This window comes from Microtus oregoni, unplaced genomic scaffold (assembly GCF_018167655.1).
Source record: "Microtus oregoni isolate MIOR12 unplaced genomic scaffold, Mior012 000000F_ref0000247, whole genome shotgun sequence".
Classification (NCBI taxonomy): Eukaryota; Metazoa; Chordata; class Mammalia; order Rodentia; family Cricetidae; genus Microtus; species Microtus oregoni.
In genome coordinates this window covers 50,857,103-50,874,209 of record NW_024543059.1, presented here as the reverse complement: position 1 = coordinate 50,874,209, position 17,107 = coordinate 50,857,103, and the positions used below count along the sequence as shown (strand labels likewise).

At 42.9% G+C, this 17,107-nt stretch overlaps 1 protein-coding gene across 1 annotated transcript in view; it reads left to right on the top strand.

Moving 5' to 3' along the window:
- Positions 1 to 17,107, top strand: part of Negr1 (neuronal growth regulator 1) — a 670,340-nt gene that overhangs the window by 539,350 nt on the left and 113,883 nt on the right. The gene's annotated exons all lie outside the window — the stretch shown is intronic.

Genomic DNA, 17,107 nt, shown 5'->3' with positions numbered 1-17,107 from the left:
CTGAAAAAGCAGACATGAGCACCTTTGGGCATGCTACATTTTCTCTGTAAGGTAGCAGATGAAAGGAAGGGATACTTTGAAACTATATTAGTGTATCTGCCCTCAAGGCATCTGCCTGTCTTTAGAGCTCACACTAATGCATCTCAGGGACTAGAAGTGAATGAGCAGCAAGCCTGGGGACCAGCAGGAGGGCAAAAACTGCACTAATGCTCTTCTCAGCAATTGCGATTAGTAGCTTTTGGAACCTGAGTGACTTACAAGCCGTTACAGCCATAAAATACCACTCATTTTAAAATTGAGTCATTTTCAAAATATTCATAGCAGAATGCAGACCCACAGCTTCCTTGGCTCCACAAGGTTATCTTAATTTCTCTCCTTCCAAAGTTAGCTTTCTTACTGTAGCATGGCACACACACTTAGGTTAGCCTGTCGTGACAACTCACCCAGGAAAACCACAGGCAGGGACATTCCGCCTTTGCAGAAACCGAAAGGGGATAAAGATGTTCCATCTCACTTAGAACCACATTGAAGTGTGCTTGCGTTATGATTTGTGAGCCCCGTACTTCCTAATATTTCTTAGCACTGATTCTGAGAGGAAAACATTCTCTGACATGTAATGGCCTTCTGTAAAATCCTTCCTAGGTTTTTCTCCTGAGGACAATTTTTATAGTGTCATGATTAGTAACAAAATATCAGGAGCCATTTGAGTCCTGATTTAATGTAAATCGTCACACTCCTGTGGCATATTGTAAACATTTTATATGGCTCAAATACTCAAAAGACTGAAAGAATAAGTGAATTTTAAAAGCAAAGAAAATTTGAGTGTTAACAGCACATTAACTAGCTACCAAAATTTGTAAATCACAGCCTATTTTTAAAAACAAAGTAATAATAATGCCGACAAATTAGGAACAAATGTCACTCATTTAAATGTATGTAACTTTAAAAAATGCTTCAAATATGGAAATGAGGCTAGAATCAATATCTCTCCTCTCTCTCTCTCTCTCTCTCTCTCTCTCTCTCTCTCACACACACACACACACACACCTCTCACTCCTAACCATAAACATGTTTCTAATAATTTGTTAATAAAGACAGAAAGGACAGACTTGGTCTGTAGCTGTGAGCAGGTCCTGGAAGTTGATGATGTGACTCTGTCTGTAGAACTCTTCCCTGCGATATCTGAACCTCTTCTGCACTAAGCATTTCTATTCTGTGCTATAATTGTTGTTCTTGTCTCAAGTTTTATTTCATTTTGGTGGGAATAAAGATCGAATCCATGATGCCCACATCCTAGGAAGCAACACCTCCAACCGCTATAGTTATTTTTACACATTTTTGTATCTCTCTGTTGAGCCCTGTGGTCTTTTAAACGGCATCGTTGTCCTATCATCACTTTGGCTGCCGTATCATCAAGCACAGGCCTACTATTTATTAGATAATTAGTGAATTTTTAATGAAGAAAGGAATTAAGCATCGAGTAGGGAAACGAACGGATGAGCAGTTGTTCAGCTGTAGGCTTCCTCGTTAGCCTCTGGAGATACCAACCCACGACATTTATTAGTACTCTGGCCCCCGCCAGATTCTTTCCTAACTTCATACAGGAATTTGTCCATTTAATCCTCACACAACTCAAAGCCGGGGTTCTCCAAGCTCCTCTTTACAGGTAAGGAAACTTAGAAAGAGTATGTTAGGTGGCCAAGGTTGTCAGATTCAACCATGATGAAGTTAAAGCTTGAGTCCTTGCTGTCTGCCTCTCAGACTCAAGCTCTGAGTCATGCTACCCTGCTACCTAAATCTAAGAATAGAAAACCACCCACAGAATGGAAGATAATCATGGTCACTTTAAACATAGTTTAAAAATAATCTCTGTGTATAGGTTTAATCAGCTACTGTCTGTAGTCTTTAGGATAAACCCTGAGACTGTTTCAGTCTACTTTTGGTTTGCAAAATCTCTCATTTTCCAGATCATCAAAGAGATACAGGACAAGTTGTAAGTTCAAGGGGGGGGGGGCCTTGGGCAGACTATGTAGGAGGAAAACCAGTGCACTGGGTCATGAACATCTGTAAGGGGGGGGAGGAGGGAGGAACATGCCGCGCACCGCACCCCAGCGTCTGTGTTCTGTGCACTGGCACCCAGTTCCCGAGCTTCGGGCAAGGGGCTGGAGGTTAAAATACACAAACACACACAGACAGAGAGACAGCGACACGGGTCATCCTTGAATTCCCCAAAAATTCCCCCTTTATTGTGTTCAGGGGCAGATTATATAGAGATGGCCACGCCCCAGCCAAACCCACCAGAAACCACTCTCCTGCCATCAGGAACTCCTGAGGGTCTGGTGCTCAGAGCAGCTGTAGGCACTCAGATCAGGGGATTACAAGAAATTCAGGATCTGGGGTCTCACTGCTTTCAACAGGAACAGAATATGTGTGAATGTGTGCATGTGTGTTATATCCTGGGAGTCAAACAGATTTTACTCAAATCTAAGTTTTATTACACATCGGATGTGTGTGGCTCTGTGTAGGTTACAGGGGTTTCAGATCCTTAGTGAAGTCATTTTTAAATTGAGAACAATCATAGTTCCCACCTCACAGGGTAGGAATTTAGATGATGTCTTTAGAGTCCCTTGCCTGGAACACAGGGGGTAGTCACTGCTTACTGTATCATCATATATACAAATGCTTAGTTCAGTGCATCTGAAAGAACACTATGACATCCTGGTGATAAACGACTTCATCTGACGGCTGTCTACCTACTGCTTGCCCGAGGGCTTCTCTGGTAAACAATCCACTTGTGTGGAAAGTGGAGGAAAGTAGGCTTGAGATAATCTCCTAAATCTAGCTCGTCCTAAGCTTGCTTCATGCTCTCTTAATGCAGTGACGAGGATTTGTGGATGTTAAATCATCATTAAATGACCAGTCCACAGCACAACAGTTCAGGCATCTGGGATTTTCAAAGTGTGAAGATGTGGCTCTCATGTGGCTGATTCAGTTATGGCAACCACTTTCTTTTTTTATTATTATTATTTTATTTATTTATTTAAGATTTCTGCCTCCTCCCCGCCACCGCCTCCCATTTCCCTCCCCCTCCCCCAATCAAGTCCCCCTCCCTAGTCAGCCCAAAGAGCAATCAGGGTTCCCTGCCCTGTGGGAAGTCCAAGGACCACCCACCTCCATCCAGGTTTAGTAAGGTGAGCATCCAAACTGCCTAGGCTCCCACAAAGCCAGTACGTGCAGTAGGATCAAAATCCAGTGCCATTGTTCTTGAGTTCTCAGTAGTCCTCATTGTATGCTATGTTCAGCAAGTCCAGTTTTATCCCATGCTTTTTCAGACCCAGGCCAGCTGGCCTTGGTGAGTTCCCGATAGAACATCCCCATTGTCTCAGTGTGAGGGTGTACCCCCTGAGGTCCTGAGTTCCTTGCTCTTGCTCTCTCTCCTTCTGCTCCTGATTTGGACCTTGGGATTTCAGTCCGGTGCTCCAATGTGGGTCTCTGTCTCTGTCTCCTTTCATTGCCTGATGAGGGTTAATATCCAGGAGAATGCCTATATGTTTTTCTTTGGGTTCACCTTCTTATTTAGCTTCTCTAGGATCAAGTATTATAGGCTCAATGTCCTTTATTTATGACTAGAAACCAATTATGAGTGAGTACATCCCATGTTCCTCTTTTTGGGTCTGGCTTACCTCACTCAGGATAGTGTTTTCTATTTCCGTCCATTTGCATGCCAAATTCCAGAAGTCATTGTATTTTACTGCTGAGTAGTACTCTAATATGTATATATTCCATACTTTCTTCATCCATTCTTCTATTGAAGGGCATCTAGGTTGTTTCCAGGTTCTGGCTATTACAAACAATGCTGCTATGAACATAGTTGAGCATATACTTTTGTTGTATGATAGGGCCTCTCTTGGGTATATTCCCAAGAGTGGTATTGCTGGGTCCAGGGGTAGGTTGATCCCGAATTTCCTGAGAAACCGCCACACTGCTTTCCAAAGTGGTTGCACAAATTTGCATTCCCACCAGCAATGGATGAGTGTTGGCAACCACTTTCAAATACATCTGTTGACAGCCTGCAGTGTTCAAAGCCAGAAGCCACGTGTTGGAGAGAGTGGAGTATCCTACCGCTTAAGGTAATATTGATAGTGTCCACCGCAGGAGTTCAGACAAGTGAGAGTAGAGAACCAGGAGAGTAAGTGAGTCCAGTACAGAACACTCAGCAGGGCCGCCTTGGGCTCCTAATCCGGTCTCAAGGGCCCTGAAGGGACTGTCCCCCTAGAGAAGCTGGGATCACTATTTGAATTTTAAGCAACCACTATACAGCTCAAAACACCATCTGAGCCATCATTTTCTCCTTCCCCAAGGCAGAATTTTCAAAAGTTCACATAACAATAATCACAAACATGGAGTACAATGGCCCAAATGATAGTTTGATGACTAGAGACCCGACAGGAGTCTGTGATCCAGAGCTAGGGGCATAACTCGGTTGATCTTGAAGAGAGAGTCAAGAGAAACAGCTCATGTGATGGTGGGGAGGATGGAACAACCAGACCCAGTAGAGAGCATGCCGGTGCTTTCCAGACACTGCGGTGAAGAGTAAGAACAATGAGGCTGTGAAGAACACCTGGACTAGCTGACAAGTGCCAGGACAGGCTCGCATAGGCGTTTTAACATTATGCTTGGAGTCATTGGATAGTTGCAAGATTGGAGTCATTGGATAGTTGCAAGAAACGAACTATATAAGCAGATTGTATGAAAGACTTCGTTAAACGGTGTGAGTTCTAAAGCCATGCATAAACTTTAAATAATGTGGGTAAAGAAAAGTAAAGCAGAACAAAGTTGTCAACAATGCAACCTGAGAGATAATGAAGAAGTGGGAGGTCGTAGCCAAGTCTGCTGAGACTAGAAACGGTAGGGAGCAGGGCTCTAGCCAACTCCCGGCTGTCAGTGTAGGTGACATCAACCAGCAGCAGAGAATTGATAGAGGACTGTCACTTTAGCCCTTGGGAAGATGAGGAGTTCATTTTCAGACATTTTAGTTTGAGATAACGTCATATAGTTAGTTGGACTAGAGTTTCAGAGAGAAACATTCTGGAAGATATTGAAACAGGGTGAAGATTCAGAGATGAGAACAGGTCAGATTGCTCATAAACACATGGACACTGAACTACATGAAGGAAAGATATCCAAACATCCCCGTGAAGCGAGAACAGCGGGTAGAAGCACCAGGTAGAGGAGAACCGTGGAAAGCCAGGGGTAGCCAAGCTGTCTACCGCTCAGACCAGAGGAAGGCTGATGATGAGCCACTGTGGTTAGCGGTTTCTCTAGAGCAATTTCTGTGGGAATTCGGGAGTAGCTGACAGTGTTTTGATCCTACTTCATGTTCAGGCTTTGTGGGAGTCTAGCCAGTTTGGATGCTCACCTTCCTAGACTTGGATGGAGGGGGGAGGACCTTGGATTTTCTACAGGGCAGGGAACCCTGACTGCTCTTCGAACTGGAGAGGGAGGGGGAGAGGAGTAGGGGAGGGGGAGAGGAGTGGGAGGAGGGGGAGAGGAGTGGGAGGAGGGGGAGGGAAATGGGAGGCTGGGAGGAGGCAGAAATTACAAAAAAAAAAAAAAGACACTGTCTGTTCTTGCAGAGGACCCAGCACCTGCATGATAAGTCACAACCATCAATAACCTCATTCTCAGAGGACCCAAAAGTCTCTTCTGACCTCTGTGGACACTGCGTGCACATGGTGCATAGACGCACATACAGGCCTGACACCAATACGCATTGCACTTTTAATGGGGAGAGAGCAGAAAGCATAGTCATTCATTAACATTCTCAAGGATTATATGGCGTTTGCCATTATACTGTGACACTTGCATGTCGCTCTGCAACAGGGTCCTTTCCATCCGTTCCACTAAAAGCCAGTGAGACTGCATTACTGTGGTGATGCTATGACAACCATGGTATTACAGACCTTGGCACTGTTAATAGAATTATGGGGCATCATCTCCCTTATGGTGCAACATTGTCTGAAGGTCGCAGTGTCGAGGGTGTATAGCGAAGAGAACTGGAGCTAGTTTGGTTGATGTGGAATGAAGCCTGGGAGAGCTCTCCCTTCCTGCACTCACACACTGCACCGGGACAGTGAAGCCTGCCAAAATGCAAGAAATTCCAAAGAACTGGATTTGAAAATTTGTGCTCGAGAACAAACCTTTTGCTTCACAGAAGAGACTGAAGGAGATGAACCAGTGCTCACACATAAGCGCCCAAAGCTCACGCACCCTCCAAGTGGAGCATGCAATGCATTGAGTAAAGCAGATCTGAACTGAAGGATTTGGGATGCGTTGAGTAAAGCAGATTTGAACTGAAGGATTTGGGACAGTTCTCTCAATCTTTGAGTCTTACACATCTCATTTATGAAAGAGGAAAGAATACCTTGTTTTTATGAAGGGTTCTAAAATTAAATAGAACAAGGCTGAGAGATGGCTCGGTTAAATTTTGATGTGTATATAAAACCTAAGAAAGACACCTAAGGTCAACCTCTGACCTCTATAAACAAGAACACACATGCACACCTGCACACAGGCATGTACACACATGCACACACACTACATATATCACAAAAATAAATAATAAATGGAAGCAGAACACTCTCATTGGCCTCCACACTACCTATTAGAAAATAAGTATGCATGAAACATCCACCTCCTTTTTCATCTTTTGTTATAAATTATACAAATATGTAGGGAGAATCATAAACAGACTAAAGTCTGCATAAGCTGAATAGCTATGACTTTGTCTCTCTGGGTATCCAAGCAAACTAAGCTGGTTCTTTACTTTGTTTCTTAATGCGCCAATGCATATAATTATGATACCATCCTTATTAGAATTATTAATTAAATCAGTCATGCACATAAGTATTCACTTGTAATGAGTGGAGGGAGTGGGCAGGTTGATTAGAGGGGCTGTAGGAGATTAATTACTCTACCTTTGTTTTTCTTCTGGGTTAAGAAGCAGTTTGACAAATGCATTTCAATCTGCTGTGAACAACACATGCTGCCCAGCATTGAGCAAGAGTCAGGAGGGAGAGGGAGAAGGAACTTTGATATTTGCCACTATTATCCATGGATTTTGAAAGGCTGAAAACATATTGGAATTAAGGACCTTAAAAAGTAAAACTTTATTCATACCATATACCCAGATCCCAGAGGTCCACTGTCGAGATAGTCTGCCCTACATTGAAGAGGTCTGTGTGTTCACCTATGTGGTCTCAGTCTCCTCGTCTATAAGTGATAAGGCTATGTGAATCTCCACATTCATCAGATGCAATGCTCTAACGTGCTGTGCACACTGAACATTAGAGAGAAAGAGTAGAATGTATTGACTATTTTAAAGGTATATTTATACTAATATTTCCCATACTGTTTTTATCAGTGAACTCAAAATTACTTTTATTGACCGAAAATATTTTACATTTGAATGTGTTAGATACTTTGGTGAGTTTCGGGGTCTGTAGGGTAGCTTCAGCACTAGCCTTAATGCTCAGTCCTCTCCAGAGAATTCTGTTCCCTGGGATGCTGGGATATTCTGCTGGCCTACAGTCTCAAAAAAGACCTGCTTTGGACCTAATTGTTTTCTATGTTGTTTTACACAGCCCTAGTCCTGTGAACAATGAGATCCAAGTGCACCCCTGTGAACATGAGGGCTGCAGCCATGACAGCATTTGAGTCCACAGTCAATGCATGACCAGACCCTTCCCACAGCCAAGCATTTCCGGGTGTCCTTCTGGAGGACACTGCTCTATTTCTTTCTTATTATTTATGAACGATCTCTGAGTATCACACCACCATAACCCAAAATGCACCATGTTCCCAACAGCTGTGACCAGACCTGAAGCATGGCCTAAAGACCATGGCAACATGCAGCAAGCGGCAGATAAACAGCTTTTCAACCTGTACCCCTGTGTTTTCATTTTCTCTGAAAACGGAAATGTGGCTCCCTATTAAGAGACCCAGGCATATATGCCAACGAAAGCATTGTCGGTGCCGCTGTAACCAAACCCCTACTTTACTTAGTATATGACGTAATTGTCAAACATTCCTCAGAAAGACAGAGTGGAGTGAAATTGGCTGCACTTTTTGTTTTCCCTTTAGACCTTTTTAATTTCCAGATAAAGGCAGGAGGGGAGACTACTGCAGGAATGGTGGTAATCCATGGCGCTCTCTTTCTCCAAAACACCATGAGTTCTGCAGGAATGGTGGTAATCCATGGCGCTCTCTTTCTCCAAAACCCCATGAGTTTGTAGTACCTCCAGCTGCTAGGGTGGTCAGTGTGGCCAAGGCGTCCTTGTGCAAACGTGTGCTATTGGAATTTCTCTACAGACACACTTTCACTACCTGCCCAGTGTGCACTTCAATGAGATGTGATACATCAAACAAAAAATTGCCATTTCATCCTTGCTATCACTAGCGTTTAGATAGCTTGGATTTTTTCCAATTTTACCTTTGAAAGAAAAAAGCAAGCTTCAATGTTCAACCATTTTAATGCAAAGAAGCAACCGAGCTCCTAGCTCAGAGACATAGCTTTAGATCGCTTCCTACCCTTCCTTCCTTTGATTTTGTAAAAGACTCAATCCAATTAACACACATGTGGAACTGCCTAATTAGTGAGGCAGACTGACATTCCTGCCAGAGCCAAGCAGGTCGCTGTCAGCCACATGGAAGGAATTACAGTTTTCTAAAACTTCTTAAAGGAAGAACGAACAGCATAGTTCTTGGAAACCGGCAGGAATCTGGTCAACGCTTTATGAACCACCAGCTACAACTCCAGCGACATTTGTATTTCCTGTATTTTCTCTAAGCCTCATGGTCCTTTAGGGGGGTGGCAGCGTATGGATGGATGTGTGCTGGGCAATGTACCAAAACTCTTGTCAGAGTGGATAGATGCTCAGCTGTCAAGAGTGTCGCTGGTTCTTAAGAGTTTGGGTCCCAGCATTTACGGCAGCCTACAGCTCCAGCTCTAGGGGGCTCACTGCCCCCTTCTTCCTTCTCCAGGCACCTGCACACATGTGAGCAAACTCGCACATGCATGTAAACAAAAACAAATTAATCTTAAGCCACGCATCCATTGGCGTTGTATGAGTTAGCACAAATTTGGCTTACTTTAAATTTTAGGAGACGTGAGCAACATTTTTCAAACTTCGCTTACCTGGAAGTTTGAGCGGGTTTATCTCTGTGCAGAGAGCAGGGCACATGCTGGTGCTCGTCTCTGACACTGTTTTTGACCCAGAATCACCTTCCAGCTACACCTGAAGAAACAGGATTGCTTTGCCAAGATCACTGTGTGTCAATGTGTCAAGCCCTCAAGAGACTCTCCCCCAGATTTCTCTTTGCCAGTACATTTCTTCTCTTTTCTTCTCTTTATTCTCATTGTTTAAATTAATTAAAAAAAAATGAGGTGAGGATGAAAATATCCTTCATTCTGATACCGTTCGTCAAAGCTTCATCTATTTTGGTTTTTTTTTTTTTTTGTTTAATTTTGGTACTTTTAGGGTCTTTCCCATTGTTCTAGTTTTTTTTCATTTTCTCTCAACCCCAAGAGTCAATCAATTCCAAAGAAGACAGGCAGGTAGGCAACTGCCTCTGTAACCAGTAGTATAGATTTGGGGAGAACCAAACAGCCTCAGAATAGGCAAGTTCAAAATTGCTTTTTGGAAGCTTCATCACTGAAAATGTAATCAGACTTGACTTACCCTGAACTGATTTAAGTGACAGCCTAAGGGCCAACCTTTGACCAGGTTTCTTCCCACCTGCATTGATCCCACAAGCAATCGAATTACCCAAGCAATCCATGCATTTTTCACAGTGTTGGCCCTAGAGTGCAAATGGCCAATTTGAGAAGAGACTAGGTTTTATTTCGAATGTGTTAGGAGGTTTTCTCATAAGTTCAGGGTGGTGGGGGCGATCAGAATTACTTTTCAAAAACGTTCACTTCATCATGAAGCTGGTTGCCCAAAGGGTATTTTGTTTGCCAGATTTATTTTTTTTTTTAGTTTGTTTGGATTGAATAAAACTTTCCTTCCACTGAGAATATTTTCTGACTTAGAGAAAATGACTTCCAGTCCTTTCAAGTATGTGCCAAAATCTAGGAGAAAGAAAATCTTTGGGAAAATAAGACAGTGCAATTATCACACAGGTGGAGACACTATATCACCTTGCAGGTTGTAGGTCAAGAAGCAGACTGCAATTGTTTTTACTGTGATGGCAGCAAGAGAATCTCCCAGGAGTCTCTGCAGAATCAAGCGCCATAGCAACCCTCCAGTCACTTCCTCTCCGGAATGTGTGGTCAGAGTGTCACAGTGAGCTGTTGCACTCTTCCAAAGCCAAGTGGGCTTGAATTATGCCTTTCGATGCCTCGGGACTGTGCTTTTACCTGATAAATGTCATGTGTGTTTATAACATAGATGTTTCGGTTGGGTTGAGTGTATTTGCCTCCCCCATCACATTACCGCTGTCACTGTGGTCAGTTTCAGCTACTCTGCACTGGTGTCCTGGAATCCACACATCATCCCTGTGGTCCTGCTGTAAATTCTTGCTTCTCCTAGGCTGTAACTTAGACCCACTGTTGGAACTCTGTGCCACATACTCCCCCAGGCCTCTGGTGACCACTGCCCTACTCCCCACTCCTCTGCATGATGACCTCCAGGTCCACTCATGTGGGCACAGATGACAGATTCCACCTTTTAGAGGTGGATTATATTCTGCTGCATACATGACACATGTTCTCCCGATCTGTTTATGAGCCGGTGGGGATTTCTATTCATTTCTTTGCTGTAAAGGATGAAACAACAGTCAGCAAACCAGTATAGTTTATTTAGGATGTGCACTTAGTGATCCTGTTTCTCTCTCCCTCCCTCCCTCCATTCTTTCCCTCCCTCCATCCCTCCGTCTCTGTCCTTCATGTCTCTAGGTCTGAAATCTATGGCTTCACACATTCCCAGACAAGCTGCTGTAAAGTTACTCACAAGTCTTTTCACAGTGACACTGCTAAGTCACTGTCTCACTGTGTGTGAGGGCTCCTAGCATGCGGTCTTCCGGAAATGCCTCCCTCACTTTGATAATAACTATTCTCACTGAGGGGCCTTGCACATCTTTATGTTTTGATTTTTATTCCCCTGGCGGTTAGTGATGCTGGGTATTTTTTTTCAACATTCCTCTCGGCCATTTAGATGTCTTCCTTTGAAAACAGTATCTACCATCATTTCTTTGTGCTTGTGAAGATTTGGAAGTTCGTGTCAGTCTCTTGTTAGAAGTGTGGTCCACTATTTGCTTTCCAGCTCCTTAGATATTCTAGCTACTAATCTTTGTTGCAAGTGTAGTTTGCAAACACATTCATTTGTGGGTTGTCTCTTCATTCTGTTGGTTGCTTCTTTTGCTGACAGAAGGTTCTTAGTTTGATAAAAATCTATTTCTCCTTTCTTTCCTGTGTTTTTGGGGGTCCTGTCCAGAAATAGACTTCTCCATTCCAGTGTCATTGTAAATTTTCTCTATAGGAGTGAATGACGGAAACCCTGTGAGGCCTGAGCACTGCAGGGTTCTCACTAAATGTACAGTAGCCCTAGCCCCAGGAGGAAGGAAGGCAGTGAATGACCTTGGGAGGAAATGATGCTTTTAACAATGTTATGAAAATGTTCACATTCCAAACGTCTATTCACATACTATCAAGAGCTTTCAAACTGTGAGTGGCCATATAGAAATACATAATTGCTAGAATATTCTAATCCTTTGGCTCCTAAGACATCTCCTGCTGTCACCCTCCCACAGCACAACATCCCTGCCTTCATCTCTGTCCCACTCTGGCAATTCTCTCTTGTGTGCCGGGTAGTGGTCTAGCGGTGTGCATGCCTTCATTGATCACTACTTAAAGCGGAACAGTCATTTTACTCTTTTGTGAAATTAATTATATTACTCTTATGCTGATCAAAGAGTGATTTAATTAATGCTACATTACTTAATGAGCTATGTAACCTTTTACTAATGCATGCTTCTTCAACTTTTTTGAAGTCTACTGTGAGTCTACTCACTAATCCATACTGTAATTGTTGGGGGCAGTCTTTCTTGCTTTCAAATGATATAGGATGTGGCAAAAAGCCCTCCGAAGACACTTAAGCACAAAAGGCTTCATCTCTGAGTGATGTAATAAAACTCAATACTTTTGACCCTGAATGAATCAAGAGAGAACCTCAATATGTAGATTTATAACACCTTGTCTTATGATTAAAGAATTCCATGATTAATAATGACAAGAATATAGCTGATTAATAAATGTTATTTATGTCTCTCAGCAAATAGTCCATAAAGATCATTTATCATTTTAGTTACGGTTTATGGTAGCCAAAGAATTCTCTGGCCAAGTGTGAACTGTCGCCAGATCCAGACCAAGAGGGACTTTTAAGTCGGCCAAAGGGTGTTTGTTGTGATGTTTCTTTTGCTTTGCTTTGTTAGTTAAGTAGAATGCAGATGCCTGTGTGGACACACCAAGGTGGGGAAAGGAAAGGCTCTGCTAACGTCACCATCTAAGCTTATTTAGTGAACGAGGCAATGCCGAGCGAATCACTACGAAGCCTGGACTCGGGTAGCCACGGCTGCAGGAGGTCAGGTTGTGCACAACCACATGGGTGCAAAGGGCTCCCAAGTGAGTCAGCACTTGCAACCTCACAGTAATGATGCGGTATGAGATACAATGTGGTCATGTTGTCAATGTCAGTGTGGAGTCAGCACTTGCAACCTCACAGTAATGATGTGGTATGAGATACAATGTGGTCATGTTGTCAATGTCAGTGTGGAGTCAGCACGTGCAACCTCACAGTAATGAATGCGGTATGAGATACAATGTGGTCTTGTTGTCGTCCTCAGTGTTGTTTATAGATAGAGAGAGTGCAACAGAGCTACAAATTTAGATGACATCAGACATCAGCTGGAAAGCAGGCCAATTACCATGCCGAGGGAAATAATCTCGCAGTATACGTGTGCATGTGTCTGTGAGAGCACACTAAAGAACTAAAGTCCCCCATGTTGATGACAGCATTGTGTGTGCCAACGACACCCCTTCCCATACCACCTCCCAACTCACTCATGCACCTCACCTCACAGGGGCGAGGCTGAGGACCCAGTGCAGGCACAGCGCTCAGAAGGTTGCGCCCATGCCATAGGCTTCTTCATGGGTGATCCTGTACAGCTTTAAAATTCTGACATTTGTCTTCTTTAAAATGATTTTAAGACTCTCAATGTCAAAACCAAAGGTCTAGAAATAAAAGACAAATTACTATGGATATTCTATTTTACCACTAAGATTCTATCAACGCAAAGCAGAAGGGCAGGGATTTTCCAGAACCTAATTCATCATTTTTATTCATTAATACTAAAATCCTGTGAGGCTAGGAAAGAACTGACAGAGAAGTTAAAATTCGGTGAAGAACATGTTAGACCAGTTTTCTAAAACATCTGCATTTCCTGAGATTAGCAAGATCACAAGCGATGAAATGCAAAAGTAATAATGACCGAAGAAAACAGCTCTGTGTCCCTCCTGCATGGAAGTCTACAACTGATAGCTCAACACAAGAATAACATAACAGTATATAGTCACTAGTTCCCATTTCCACATTCCTATTCCATTAGCAAGCATCCCTTCCTAAGGTTACACCAAGATCAAAGAAGGACATAACAGTACGGATGTTGTTTTTATGCTTCTTGCTAAAGAGGGAAGAGGGGAGTTTTCCACCCCTCCTTTTGTAAATACTTGTAAACTCTGCACTCTCCAATCTCAGGAGCATGACCATGCTTAGCTGTACAGAAGCGCCTCGTTCTTTCTTTCCATCACTTCTACTGTGATAATATGCTGGTGTTATTCTTAGGACCATCATGAATTAAACTAGGGCTCACTGGAAGATAACAGCTTGAGATCTGGGGACCAACAGAATCTATGTGACTTCTAGATGGTTGGACACAATATGGATAGTCCTCTGGAAAGATGGAGTGAGAGCACAAATTTACATAATCCTCTCAGCAATATATGCAATTTAAAATGTGTGAGTTGTTTTTTTCAATACTTTTCCATTCTAGAAATTTCTCTTCCGACCATGGTTGACTGGGGGTGACTGAAATATCAGAAAACAAAACCATGGATAATGAGGGTAGGGTAAGGTGACTTTGGTCTTGCCTCTGTCTTCAAAGCCCACAGGCTTGCACAGAACATGTGCTGGTGTTATTTTACACTGAGTTTTATGTGTTATGTACACGTCTTTATTGTTTCAGTGGAGATAAAATAATTACGTTTTGATTGTTTCCAGATAGAAATGACCAGACTTCCCATCAGCATAGACTGGAGAGTGTAGTGGCATTGCCTTAGAGAAAAACACCTCTGAAGAGCAGCCAGCATGTAGCTCACGGCACTAAAAGTGGTATAGCTCAGGGTACACATCAGCCTTATCAATTCTGTTTTTCTTCTTCAGAAATTATCCCACCATAGACTCAATCTCAGAAGGATTTGTATTAAATAGAGGACACAGCTCATCTTCTAAACATGTCTGCAGCATATAGTACTCCAAATATCAGGATCTGAAAATTATCAAAATGGAACTAACCCTAGAGATAGTCAAAATTAGTCCTGAATTTTGAATCCACTGAGAAATTATCCTCACTAAATAAGGCATCGCACATACAGAGAACATATTCATAGCCTTTGATATAAAATTGGAGCATGCTAGGGAAAATAAATTATTAAAGTTTGCTAAAAGATTCCCAAGTCCCATAGGCTGAGTAGAATATAAAATTTATATTGCCTGGATTTACAAAATGTGCTGACTCTTAGAAGAAAGGATACAACAACGAATTTGTAAGACATGATGCCTATAAGATACTGTCCAGAAAACCTCCATCACTGAGTCCACTTTCTAGGCCCTCCCCTCATTTTAGATGAGAAGAAATTACTCCAGGGAGAAGGATTAACAACCATGCTTGCTGTAACTCATCTATGGTAGAACTTGGATAAGAATCCAGTTCTCCTAACATTTGTTTTTTATAACTGGGTTTTAAGAAGACCACAGAATTCTGTGTCAGTATCTGTGGAGTCTCTGAAGTGTTTTCCCTTCCCATATGGTGATGTCTTCTTGACACAAACCCATAGATACTTGAGAAAGCACAAGACCTCTGGGTCAGATACAAGACTGTTTCTCACAGCGAAAGCAGAAACAGCTGCAGTAGAGTGAGCCTTCTGCATTAGTTTCAAATGCCAAAGAAGCAGCAAGATTTTTTAGGTGACCACTTGCCAGGCTGATGGTTCTGTTAGGGGACACAGAATCTAGAGAACCAGGACTGGGCAACAACTGGCGACTTCTCTTTGTCTTCAGGACATGACCTCATCTTACAAGAAATGACCTGAAAAACAGGCCATCTACTTTTTAATCTTGACATTTCCAACAAAATCAGTAACAATAAAACATTTAGCCAGAGAGCCAGGAACGAGTGGCTGCCAACCACCTGTGGTCAGAGGAGATAAAGATGGTGGCTGTATTCTCAACTAATTCTTGTTCCAATATGTTGGAGCCTGTGTGAAAAATGCAGACTAAAGCTTCAATTCTTTGTGGAAGCTGAAGGCTCTACCCTTCAGGTCCTGGTGAAGGAGACATTGCAGGTTCCAGAGCCACACTGAGTCACACAGCTAGGCTCTTCAAGAAGGCTTGCTCAGACTCTGACATTCTGAATATGATTGTTAAAAATCCAGGGATTCTATTTGCTCCCTAGAATTTAGGAGACAGTGATGAGCTGACCCAGTTTGAAAAAGTCAACAAGAGCAAAGCATGCATGCAGATAAACCCTAGAGCACAGGTTTGATAATTTAGGGTGCTCAGCCCAGAGTATCATACACATATGAGCACCATTGGCTCATTCTTTCTGTACAATGAAAGCACAGATGGAGTCACACCATGGTGTGAATTTGTCCATGATTCAGCATGAGAGGTCATTCTCTCAGAGACAGAACTTGAACACAAGATGTCAGCTGCTCCTTCTTTGTAGATGATAACTCCATAATCAATGAAACACACCCAGATGTCCTTCAATCAGAGGCAGAACCACTGTGTGATTTTATACACAGGAGGACTTGAGAACTGTCTGGAATCTCCTTTTTCCTTGTAAGAACATGGCCTCTGAGTATTACTATCCCAGGCTTCCTCAAAGGAACTTCCTTTGCCAGGCTTCTCAGTAATAGAAAACCGCTTGTAAGGCGATATCAGTCAGCAAACCAACATGGTCACTCTTTATCAGGTGTGCACTAGCTTCTGCTCCAGAGTCCCTCTGAGGATGGAACACAGCAAACATGAAGGTGCCGTTTCTATTCATTGACTAGTATCTCACACAGTGATACAAGAAGTCAGGCACAGTTATTAACTGGCAGTGTTTCCATGGCAATAACTTCAACACCGAGGAAGCTTAATGTGCTTAGCATTTGCAAAACAAGCTTGAACACACAGATGTATTTCAGCAACCATCCTCTCAAAAAGCCTGCTAGGTAAAGCTGTCCGACCTCAAACATGCATGCTCTAAGTTGGTAACAGAAATCAATGCATATGATTGGCAGCAATTTAGAACACCTGGCAGTAGAAAGCCCTGGCGGATTTGCTTTTCTCTGTCATGAGAAGGAGTTAATGCACAATGGCGGAAGCACCGTGGAGCGCTGCTCCTCCCATTCAGAACGCTTGAGTCAGGAGCATTCCAAGCTGGTCCTCACATTCCACACTGCAGAGGTTGCTCAGGTAGGGATCCAAGCAGAGCCTCACGTTTCAGATGTTTACTGACTTCTTCCCTAAGAACAATTAGAATCTCTCAGAATCTTAAAGGCTCATTTTCGCCTCTGGTTGAAGTTTGCTGCTTGTCATGAGCCTAATGGGTGCTCTCAGTGGCTGTGATTAAGGACAGGGATGGAGGTAGGAGAGGCCAGCAAAGCGTCCATGGCTTGCAAGAGCTTTCAGTCCTAATGAATAACTTGCACTAGGGCTGAAATCACATCTATATAAACCCAGAAATGATCAATATTCAAATACAAAAGGGAAAGGCTGATCCT